This window comes from Boleophthalmus pectinirostris, unplaced genomic scaffold, assembly GCF_026225935.1.
Source record: "Boleophthalmus pectinirostris isolate CB_2022bp ecotype Guang Dong unplaced genomic scaffold, ASM2622593v1 HiC_scaffold_18, whole genome shotgun sequence".
Taxonomy (NCBI): Eukaryota; Metazoa; Chordata; class Actinopteri; order Gobiiformes; family Gobiidae; genus Boleophthalmus; species Boleophthalmus pectinirostris.
In genome coordinates this window covers 10,560,510-10,573,000 of record NW_026571133.1, presented here as the reverse complement: position 1 = coordinate 10,573,000, position 12,491 = coordinate 10,560,510, and positions in this window count along the sequence as shown.

Genomic DNA, 12,491 nt, shown 5'->3' with positions numbered 1-12,491 from the left:
TGATCCTGGTTTGAGGTTTAGTCTTGATTTAGTCCTGATTTGTGCCTGTTTTAGTCCTGGTTTTGTTACAATTTTCATGTGTTTTAAATCTAATCCAAATGAGTTTTACTTGAAGAGAGCGCTGCTTTATATCTTTTAGTATTAGCTCTGTTGTACCTTGGATTCGGTGTATTCATTGATTTATATTTGGAATAAAAAGATGTGAAACAAACAAAAAGTCAATAAACTGCAAAAATTGACTTAAAAAAAAACAAAAAACAAAAAAAAAAACATGTCCAACCACCTCCACACAAGTATGAAATTTCGATTCAGTTCACAAACTTGAATACATAAATAATTCTCCACATTGATTTTTCCCATTTACTTTTCAGAACAACAACAATTTTACAGTAAACTTGTCCAGCAGTTTTTCTCACTACATAAAGCCATCATACCGAGCGGATGGCCTCACGTCGCCTCAGCCAATTAAAAATCAATTAATCGTCTCAAAGTATTTCACAGCTAATGGGCCCGGTGTGTGTGGCGATAAGCTCTATACTGTAAACGCACCCACACCTCCGTCTCCATTATTTTGAACAAAAGTTGTGTTTCTTTCTTTAATCTGCCGGATCTGTGCCAAAGACAGAAAGCAATTTGTTCAGGGTTAGAAGTTAATTAGCCTGCACCTCACGCCTTGTTCCCAAACGAAGGCTTTTGTTAATTTTGAATGCATTTCGGTTTCTATTCAGAGGAGATTATGAGGAATTACCACAGACATACACACACAGTTTTTCTTTTCTCTTTGTTTTTTTTTTTTTAAGACATTTTTCTGTATTTATCACAAATCCTGCCTGACTACGTTCTGTTTGGATAGAACGTGAAAAAAAAACTTGAGACGATCCAACCGCATCTGTTCATTTGTAGCACGTGTCTCTCAAATGCTTAAGAAAATTCTCGTAATATTCAGAACAAAATATATAACTTCTTTTACCTGAGATAAGTAACAGTTTATTGCTTTCCCTTTTGATTCTGATCAAATCCATGCTGTTTCTCAGTTCTTTATGTTGTTTTTTTCTCTTTGTCATGTTTGTTTTTGACGTAAACTGAGCTTGCGTCTCTGTGATTGGTTAATCCGCCTGTCAATCACACCTTCTAAAATCAGGGAGACTTAGACTTTAGACAAACTTTATTGATCCACAAGGGAAATTATTTGGACACAGTAGCTCACACATCACAATATAATATAATAACAAAGAAAGAAAATATAAATGGTAATAATAATTTCTAAATACGTAGCAAAAAAGAGCAAAAGACAGGTGTCAAAAAAGGCATAATTATATAAATGTATAAGTACAAATAATAAAAAATATAAAATCACAGCTTTACACAATACTGACAGGACATAAGGTTATCTGTTACATAAGGGTGAGTTGTTGTACAGTTGTAGGGAGTATTATCTGTTACATAAGGGTGAGTTGTTGCACAGTTGTAGGGAGTATTATTTGTTACATAAGGGTGAGTTGTACAGTTGTAGGGAGTATTATCTGTTATATAAGGGTGAGTTGTTGTACAGTTGTAGGGAGTATTATCTGTTACATAGGGTGAGTTGTTGTACAGTTGTAGGGAGTATTATCTGTTACATAAGGGTGAGTTGTTGTACAGTTGTAGGGAGTATTATCTGTTACATAAGGGTGAGTTGTTGTACAGTTGTAGGGAGTATTATCTGTTACATAAGGGTGAGTTGTTGCACAGTTGCAGGGAGTATTATTTGTTACATAAAGGTGAGTTGTACAGTTGTAGGGAGTATTATCTGTTACATAAAGGTGAGTTGTTGTACAGTTGTAGGGAGTATTATCTGTTACATAAGGGTGAGTTGTTGTACAGTTGTAGGGAGTATTATTTGTTACATAAAGGGTGAGTTGTACAGTTGTAGGGAGTATTATCTGTTACATAAGGGTGAGTTGTTGTACAGTTGTAGGGAGTATTATCTGTTACATAAGGGTGAGTTGTTGTACAGTTGTAGGGAGTATTAATCTGTTACATAAAGGTGAGTTGTTGTACAGTTGTAGGGAGTATTATCTGTTACATAAGGGTGAGTTGTTGTACAGTTGTAGGGAGTATTATCTGTTACATAAGGGTGAGTTGTTGTACAGTTGTAGGGAGTATTATCTGTTACATAAGGGTGAGTTGTACAGTTATAGGGAGTATTATCTGTTACATAAGGGTGAGTTGTTGTACAGTTGTAGGGAGTATTATTTGTTACATAAGGGTGAGTTGTTGTACAGTTGTAGGGAGTATTATCAGTTACATAAGGGTGAGTTGTTGTACAGTTGTAGGGAGTATTATCTGTTACATAAGGGTGAGTTGTTGTACAGTTGTAGGGAGTATTATCTGTTACATAAGGGTGAGTTGTTGTACAGTTGTAGGGAGTATTATCTGTTACATAAGGGTGTTGTTGTACAGTTGTAGGGAGTATTATCTGTTACATAAGGGTGAGTTGTTGTACAGTTGTAGGGAGTATTATCTGTTACATAAGGGTGAGTTGTTGTACAGTTGTAGGGAGTATTATTTGTTACATAAAGGTGAGTTGTTGTACAGTTGTAGGGAGTATTATCTGTTACATAAGGGTGAGTTGTTGTACAGTTGTAGGGAGTATTATAATATGAATGTAGTCCTGTATCTCTCACTGTTTTGAGCGGAGCTGTAGGAGCCTGTTCCCTCTGTAGTCTGGTGCAGTGGGTGAGTTGTTGTATTGTTGTAGGGAGTATTAGCTGTCCCTTTATAGTCTAGTGCAGTGGGTGAGCAGTAATGTCCATGATGGAGAGCAATTTGTCCAGTGTCCTCCTGTTCCTCAATGTGACAAATGTCTCCAGCCCACAGCCGATCACGTGACCAGCTTTACGGATCAGTCTGTCAGTTCGCACAATGTCCCTTTTCCTGGTGCTGCTCCCCCACAGACCACAGCAAAGTACAAGACGCTGGCCCCCCACAGTCTGGTAGAAGATCTCCAGTAACTTACTGCACACATTGAAAGACCTGAGCATGAAATGAAGTCTACTCATGCTCTTCTTGTACACAGTATTACTAGTGATGGGCGAATGGAGCCTCATGAAGCATTGACACCTCAGTCGCAATATTGTCTCAAATGGTTCGACATGTCTGATGCCTCGGAGAAACACTGACTAGTGGACAAATTTAACCATTGGCACGCAGGTGTCTCAGCATCGATGAAGTATTATTAGTGTAAGACAATACTTGTGTGCAGCGCATACACCGTAACTAACAACAACAATAATAATGATGATTTAAAATAATACGTAAAGAGCAACATAAATAGCATGCTGTAAATAAGAAAATAGGTGACCTTGTTAGGTGGAATTAGATCAAAGAGATCCACCATGGATTGCTTTTTTCCACTTGTAGATGCCATTGAAAATGAAACAAATGCTAAAAGTCACCAAAATCACCACTGACGTCACACAATACTCCTCACTACCCAACATTTTTAAGAAATATTGGTGCATCTTTTATACTGTAGCAGTTTAGCGCTTGTCAAACCACAGAAGTGCGCTGAACACTCTGAAGCACTCTGAACCAATCACAGAGCGGAACATTCGCTGAGCCAGTGAAACGCTTCGATACATTGAAGCAACTGACACGCAGAGCGAAGCAGTAGGGGGAGGGACCGACACTTCGACACTTTGGTCACGTGAGCAGGTGCTGCGAGACAAGCAGTGCTTCAGAGCAATTTGTTTCAGAAAGAACGAGACGTGCTGCTTAGCTCCGTCTCATTTGCCCATCACTAAGTATTACATTTGTCCCTCCAGTCCAGTCTGCTGAGACAGGATACAGCTCCAGATCCACTCGTCTTTGTAAAAGTGTGTGGTTCTAGCTGGTCAGGTAAACAAATCCCTGTAATTCAAGCTCTTGTTCGTGTTGGAAGTACCAGTTTTCACATTTGAATAGTTTTAAGTGTTTGCTCATCAGTTTTAAACATGCTGTTATGTGTGTGTAGTGATGGGACTTTTGGTTCTTTCATGGGATCCGAATCATTTGGATCGGTTCATTTCAAAGAACCGTTCAAAAGACAGGTTTTAATATGACAAAAGCCAATGTGAGAAGTTGTCTAAACAACAAACGGATCACAGAAAGAAGTGATCAAGACTCAGCTCTGTTTAAAATGGTTCAAACTGAGAGTGGGAGTGTGTTTACCTACTGATAAAAATTGAAATAAAATGTTGGGCTACAATAATAATTACAAGACTTATAACCTGTTATTATGATGTTTTTTGTGCATAAAGCAGTTTTTTGTGTTGGTTCAGCTTTAATCAGTATAAAAATGCATACAAATTATAAAGAAAATGATTTGGTTCTTTTAAAAAATGAGTTCACATGAAAATTCGGCTCTTTCACGTCCATTACATCACTAGGGTGGTGAAATGCATCGTCGACTACAGGAGAAACTTTGCCTTATTATTACATTACTTACTCTTAACATTTTAAAAAGTCGTGTCAGTGTTAAATTTAAAAAAGTACATTTAAAATAACCTTAGACTACAATAAATTTCTTGTATTATTCCTTGTAACCTTTTGATAGAATTATGTTCTTTCTCTTAGCCCTTTCGAGTGCAGGTGAGTCTATTCGAGACCATAAAGTGTCAAACAACCATTCTTACTTAGATCATGCCAATCACAGACTATATTTACTAAAACTCTTATTAACGCTTTAATATTCTAGTATCTTTCAGAGCTAAACAAGGGTATAGTGCTTCGCTTGTTGATTTGACAGAAATCTGAGTTGTTTCTAAGTCGTCTATTTTATTTTTTCACCTTTACCCGTAAACCTCTGTGTTTGTTTTAACAGTTACTGACCATGAGTCTCTCTGACTGGTTAATCCTCCTGTCAATCATGGCATCTGTTACCGGGGAGACAGGATAAGGTAATCTTCTTGTATCATTCAGGACAAAATATTTTTAACGTTTACTCTCAGATACAGAAGAGTTTAGTGGTTCGCTTGCTGATTCTGCAAAACACAGCTGTTTCTAAGTCCCCTGTGTTTTAATTTTGTACTTTTAAGCCTCTGTGTTTGTTTTAACACTAATATTACCACATGTTTCTCTGATTGGTTCATTTGACTGTCAATCACACCCATCTGCTATTGGGGGAACAGGATATGGCTCCAGATCCACAAAGACACATTTCTTCTTTCATATTCTTGTATCGTTGTCATTTACTTGTCCATCAAGTTTGTTTTAATAGTTACTTACAATGAGTCTCTCTGATTGGTTAATCCTCCTGTCAGTCATGCCCGTCTGTTACTGGGGAGACAGGATATGGTAATGTTTTTTTATCATTCAGGACAAAATATAGAATGTTTTTCTTCAGATACACAAGAGTTTAGTGCCCGATTCATCAGTCAGGTTTCACTTTGTGGAAACCGTCTGACCTCACAGCATTAGGATTCATTTGCTCGACGGAATGCAAGTACTTTTTTTTATTTAACCAGTCTGTTTTTTTTATTTAACCAGTTTTTATTTAAGCTTTTCCCAAATCCCGTAGGAAGAAGGGCAATAACATCTTTCCCCTTGACAAAATTCACCAAACATTCTCTTTGTTCCGGCTTTAAATCCTCGATCTCGGGAATCGTTGCCAACACAGAAAGTATGGCTCTTCGCTGATTGACTGGTGCCTGGACTCACACTTCTGAGATTCTTGCAAACCCTCTAGTGTATTCTGATTCATGAATCATTTACTTCCCCATGTTTGTTTTAACAGTTACTGACAGTGAGTCTCTCTGATTGGTTAATCCACCTGTCAATCATTCTCATCTAATATCAGGGAGACAGGATATGGTTCCAGACTCACACGGCCTTTTATTGTATTGTAAGTATTGTCAAAGTGTGTGGCTGGCTGTGTTTATGTGATCTGTATCTCCCCATCATCTCACATTTCTTGTGCGACTCCATCTTGTATTCCCAGACCTCCAGTGCATACATTCTGATCTAGATTCCTCCTTCTCATCTCCTCTTATCCATCTGCCTCCTCTCCTCCCTCCTTCCCTTCGCTCTCTCGCCTGAGGCCGCTCTGAATGTGCTTAATGTATCAGTGTGTAAAAAGGAGAGAGGTTTTCTGGAGGTCATCCCTGTGATGGACACTGGGGTGGACGCAGACAGTCACCCATGGGTGCAGGGGAGGCAGCCTGAGCCGACCCTTGGCCCCTCATGTCCGCGTCTCATATCAACAAAGTGATGGTATCTCAGTGCGGCCGGAGCTGGAGGGAGCGAGGGAGGGAAGAACAGGGGGGAGAGAGAGAGGGGAGGGGAGAGAGGCGTTTGGGATGCGTCCCTTTGTGATGACACGCGCAGAGGCCACCGCCACCTGTGGAAACGCAAATTACATTTTATCAGCTGATATTCGCCAAGCTCAGGGCGGCCTGCACAATAACTAAAACAGAATATATTTACATGAGTTTATGCAGCTGAAAAAGGACATAAGATAAACAGTAACATACAAGGAATGTAACGATATCCAAATCTCACGGTACGATATTATCACGATATGCATCTCACGGTACAATATTTATTGCGAAATTTTGGAGCGCCTAATATAATTGTAGATATGACACATTTTTGCTTTTAAAATACCTTGACAAGATTTTGGTGTAATTTTTTTCTGTCATAATCCCAAAAATTCAAGTAAAAAACATATCTCTTCATGTTTGCACTGAAATGAATCATGGGATATGTAGTTTCCAATGTTCATAAGCTGTTGCTACTATAAAACCATGAATTTGAGCAAAGGAACTTGTAATTTGATATACTGTGACAGCTCACGATATTATTGTGAGACTTTTGACGATACGATATCGCAATATTTCGGTTATTGTTACATCCCTATAACATATATGATTGAAAAAATATTCATTTTTTTTTCATTTTAACATTAACATTTTAAAACAATAGAGTATATTAGCCTGATTCATCAGCCAGTTTAACTTTGTTTCACTTCGTACAAACGTCTGACCTCGCAGCCTTTGATTTCATTCGCTCGACAGTAGGTGGGTACTTTTTATCATATAACCAATCGCTGCTATTTGGTCGTGATGTATGTAATGCACCACTAACAGGGCTAACTGGTATATTAAGCTTTTCCCAAATCCCATAGGAAGAAGGGCAATAAAGTCTTTCCTCTTGATAAAATTCACCAAACATTCTCTTTATTCCTGGCTTTAAATCCTCGATCTCGGGAATCGTTCACAACACAATCACTGTTGACTGGTGCCCGAAATTGCACGTCCAAGGTTTTTGTGAACCGTCTATTGTATTGTGATTCCTGACCTAGTCACTGTAGAGAAATGAAATTGAGCGGAGGCACTTGGTGGCGCCAGCCTGGCTAAGAGTACAGAGCAGCCAAAACAAAAAACAAAGTTGTTAAAGGGCCCATATTACCTTATTTTCTGATTCATGTTCTAATGTTTCCTCATCAAAAAACATACCCAGAGTTGTGTTTCGTTTCATTCACACATGTTTAAGACACAAATCCTGCATTTTTCAAACCCGGAAATGCCAATCTCTACTAAACTAAAGGTAACTATTAACTGGAAGACCATTGGTTCATGATAGTTGGAACATTTTAAGCTCTGGAGATGAAAACAGGCCATAAATAAACCAAGGATTACTCAAACATGTGTGAATGAAACAAAACGCAACTCCAGGTCTGTTTTTGATGAGGTAACAGCTTCGTAATATGTCTTAAAACTCCAAAACAGTCAATCTTGCGTCATATAGCACCTTTAAGTAGCATATCTACTCTATAAAATTCAAAAGCTGGGGATGTTCTTTTGAGGTTCGACATAAAAAAGCGGTAGTAATAGTATTTTAAAAATTGATGTACCACACGGTGATGGAGGAGGAGAGGATGGACTCCATGATGACCGTGTAGAACTGCACCAGCACTAATTAGCATCTGCACGCCAAGAGAACTCGTTTTCAATCAATCTAAATTGATTTCAATTCATGGTGTGGTCTTGCTACCCAGAATATATCCATGAAAATAATAAAATTTTAATGAATAACTGTCATTCATCTTGCACAGCTCGTGTTACAGTGCCCTTTACTACTTGTCAATGTTCTCACTCAGTGTTGGCTCACGTGCTCTCTCTTTTTCTCTCTTTTGGTCTCTCTTCCTCTCTCTTTCTTTCTGTTTACCCCTTCACTCTCTGTCTTTGTGTGTGTCTCTCTCTTTCTCTATCTCTCCCCCTCTTTCTCTGTTTCTCTCCATCTTGATCTCTCTTTCCCTGTCTCTTCCTTTGCCTCTCTCTTTCTCTGTCTCCCTCTCTCTCACATTGTCTCTCTCTCTCACTCACTTTCTTTCTCTCTCTCTCTTTCTCTTTATCTAGCTATCTAGTTATCTATCTATCTCTTTGTCTCTCTCTTTCTCTCTCTGCATCTCTTTATGTGTCTATCTTTGTCTCTCTTGTTCTCATTCACTCTGTCTCTCTCTCTCTCTCTTTCTTTCTCTCTCTCTTTGTCTCTCTTGTTCTCATTCTCTCTCTTTCTCTCTTGTTCTCATTCACTCTCTCTCTCTCTCTGTCTAGCTATTTATCTACCTCTTTGTCTCTGTCTCACTCTCTGTCTAGCTATTTATCTATCTCTTTGTCTCTCTCGCTTTCTCTGTCTGTCTCCTTCATATGTGTGTCTCTCTATCTTACTTTCTCTATCTCCTTATCTCTCTCTCTCTCTGTCTCTCTCGCTGTCTATCTCTCTATCTAGCTGTCTATCTCTTTGTCTGTCTCGTTCTTATTTTCTCTCTCTGTGTCTCTCTCTCTGTCTCTAATTATCTAGCTATCTCTTTGTCCCTCTCTCTTTCTCTCTCTGTCTCTTCATGCATATCTCTCTCTCACTCTCAATCTCTCTCTCTCTCTCTCTCTGTCTCTCTCTCTCTCTCTCTGTCTCTCTCTCTCTCTCTCACTCTCTTCTCTCTCTCTCTCTCTGTCTCTCTATCTTGCTGTCTATCTTTTTGTCTCTCGTTCTTATTCTCTCGCTCTCTCTGTAGCTGGCTATCTATCTCTTTGTCTCTCTCTTTCTCTCTGTGTGTCTCTTTATGTCTCTCTGTCTCTCTCTATCTCTGTCTGTATCTCTCTTTGTCTCTCTCTCGCTCTCTCTCTGTCTGTCTCTCTGTCTCTCCCTTTGTCTCTCTCTCTGTTTCTCTCTGTGTGTCTCTTTATGTCTCTCTCTCTTTGTTTGTCTCTCTCTTTGTCTCTCTCTCTGTATTTCTCTCTGCATCTCTTTCTGTATCTCTCTCTCTGTCTCTCTCTCCTTGTCTTTCTCTCTCTGTCTCTCTCTTTCTCCCTCTCGTTCTTTCTCACTCCCCCTCTCTTTCCCTCTCCTCCTCTTCTCCCGTTCTTGATCAAACCCCTCACTCCTCAGTGTCTCTCTGGAGTGACATACACAGGGTTAAATACATAAACCCCTCTTCCTCTCTCCTCCTCTTCTCCTCTTCTCCTCCTCCTCCTCCTCACACACACCTGCTCTTGTGACTGACAGCAGCCCACTCAGAGGAGCACGGAGGAGCTCTGAGTGACGAGGTGTCACCGCTCACAACAGCACAATTAAAAAACACAATTACTGCCTGTGAGAAAGACCCGGGCTATTACGCTGTCAGGGGGAGGACGATTTATGGAAGCTCTGAACCACAAAGTAAAATCCAGTGTTTTGAGCAACAACTTCCTCCTCGGCTACACTGTAAAACATCACGACTTAAAGCAGCTGTATCAGATATTTTAATGTTTTTGATCTATCTTTGTTTTTGGTTCTTTTAATATAGATATATTGTTAAAAAAAAAAAAAAAAACATTTCTTTAGTTCAAAATTAGACTGTCTGCATCTAATTACGAAACATTAGCATGCTAGTTGTTAGTAGTTAGTATTATTGTGTGTCTCTGTAATAGCCTGGTGGCAACCTTAGCGGTTTTAGAAGGAACAGAGTCAAGTTGAGCCAGTTTACAGTGCAGATCCCAGTGCATTTATTAAAGACCAAAATAGAAAAATATTTACAAAAATTCCCAAAAAGGTTAAAAACAGGCACAGCAGTTACCTCCCCTCCTCCAAACAACATGGTTGGCTGCCCCGGAACCTTCTGAAGGTGCTCTGGCTCCCCAGGGACTCTTTTGGCCGGAGCACCTGAGGCAGACCACACCAGTGGGTAAGTCATGGATCTATTAAAATAACTGGATACAGTATTGCTAGCTTGTAGCTGCCTCCAGTTGACGTAGTGGTCACTCACTGGAACTTCAGCTGAAAAAATCCCATGGGCCGAGACAAGATTTTTCTCATAGAGCACAATATAATCACAAACTGCTCGTGTTCGTCTGACAGCTCACCTACAGATTTCAAAAATGTCGGATTTGCTGGCGATTTTTACCTATTTTTAGATCATAAACTTTTTCTCAGCTCAAAATCTTTCAGTTGTCTTAAAAAACAGTTTATATTCATTAGCTTCGGCTACGCTCTGCTCCGCTCTGCTCCGCTCTGCTCCGCTCTGCTCCGCTTTAGCTCCTCTCGCTCTGATTGGTCAAAGCGATCACGTGACACACGAGCTCACGCACCGTGCGTGCGGTTGCGTGCATTCGCGTGTGCCCGTGGGAGAAAAGAGCACTAGTGCGCATATTCGGTCGGCCCACAGCTGCTGGAAGTACCTAGCCGGGCTAGGCTACTCTGGGATCATGCGCCATTGAGCTCAGCCCATTGACTTGAATGGGCGGCCATTTTGGAACCTGGGGGCTTGGGGTAAGTACAATTACTTTAACACAATTACTTCGATTTAAATGCACTTTTACTTTTACTTATTTCCTTTTACAGGTAACTTCAATCTGCACATACTCAATTATTCCAATAAACCTTTCTAAAACTTTGTTTCAGGTTTCTCATTATTTTACCCTTTAATTAGCCCTAGGCCCAAGTAATGGACTGGCTACATTACAGTCTCCATGGGTTGGAATGTCTCTTCACAGATCTGCCTGCAACTTGGCCTGGTGGCGTCAACTGCTTGTCTTTGAGCAGATAAATAAGTTTAACGCCCTATTGTGAAACATTTCAGATCAAGCAATAATGTCTCCATGGAAATAAGCAATCCCCCTTCAGAAAAGTTACATAGTGTAAGTTTAAAGGACCCATGTGACTTTATTTTCTGATCTATTATGGAGTTGTGTTTTGTTTCATTTATAACACACAAACCTGCATATTTAGGCTGTGCTCTTTTCTCAAATAGAAAACACTCTGTTCCATCCCCTGGTGTCTGTGGAACTGCATAACTCTGCTACACAAATGGTAAAAGGAGCTGTTAACTTGAAAACTACTGTTTCATGACATCACAAGGTGGAACAGAGCATTTTGAGCTTTGGAGATGCAGACAGACTAATAATGTGGGATTACCGTATTTTTTGGACTATTAGTCAGAGTATAAGTCGCACCAGCCCAAAAATGAACAATGAAGAAGAAAAAATATATATAAGTTCGCACTTTTTGGGGGAAATTTATTTTATAAAATCAGAGACCAGGAACCAACATTTCATCTTGAAAGGCAAGTTATAGTAAAAACAATAGAAAAGAGAATAACAGGCTGTTAACATAATATATGAACAGTTATTTAGATACTATAGTATAAACAACAGAATAGAACAAGTTTAACAAACTCTTCATCTCACTCCAAATCACAAAATCCATTGAATTCTTCATCCTCGGTGTCACTTCTGAGCAACTCCCATAGAACTATAATAAATAATTATAGATCCATGGCAATTCCGTGACGTCTGGAGGTAAAAAGAGCATCACTTCCTCTTCTGTGTAGCTGTCGTCAGACTCGGCATCAGTTCCAGTTAGTATTATTCCGGCCTTTCTGAATCCCAACAGGATGGTTTCGGTGTCACTGAAGTCCAGGCTTTGTCGACCTATCCAATGACTTCTAGGAAAGTTGCATGGCGCACCCTCCTGGTTATCGTCAAGTTTCTCGCTCCAGACTGCTTGATTACCGTTTTTGGCTGCATATTTCACTACTTACAGCAGGACCGCAGCTCTTTCTGCAGGAGACATGCGCCGTAGAGCGGAGTGACAGTGGTACAGGAGTAATATGAGTAGCAGGTACTGACACACAGAGCCTAGAGCGCCTTCTCAAGTCTGTCAGTGTGAAAATTTTAATATATAAGTCGCACCGGAGTATAAGTCATAACGTGTGAATGAAACAAAACACAACTCCAGGTATGTTTTTGATGAGGTGAGAATTTTGCACAATATGGGACCTTTAAGTATTATTTCTTTAGTTTCGTTGCTTATTTCAAACAAGAAATTTGTGAAGAGTTATTTGGAAACAACTCAAACAGAAATGACTTCCTTGTTTTATTGCATATGCACATAGTCCTACCCACCGAGCCACACAACCACACCGCTAATTAAGCTGATTAACGTATCAGACAGATATATAGATCAAACAGCCTTGGGTCCAAACGCACAACTCA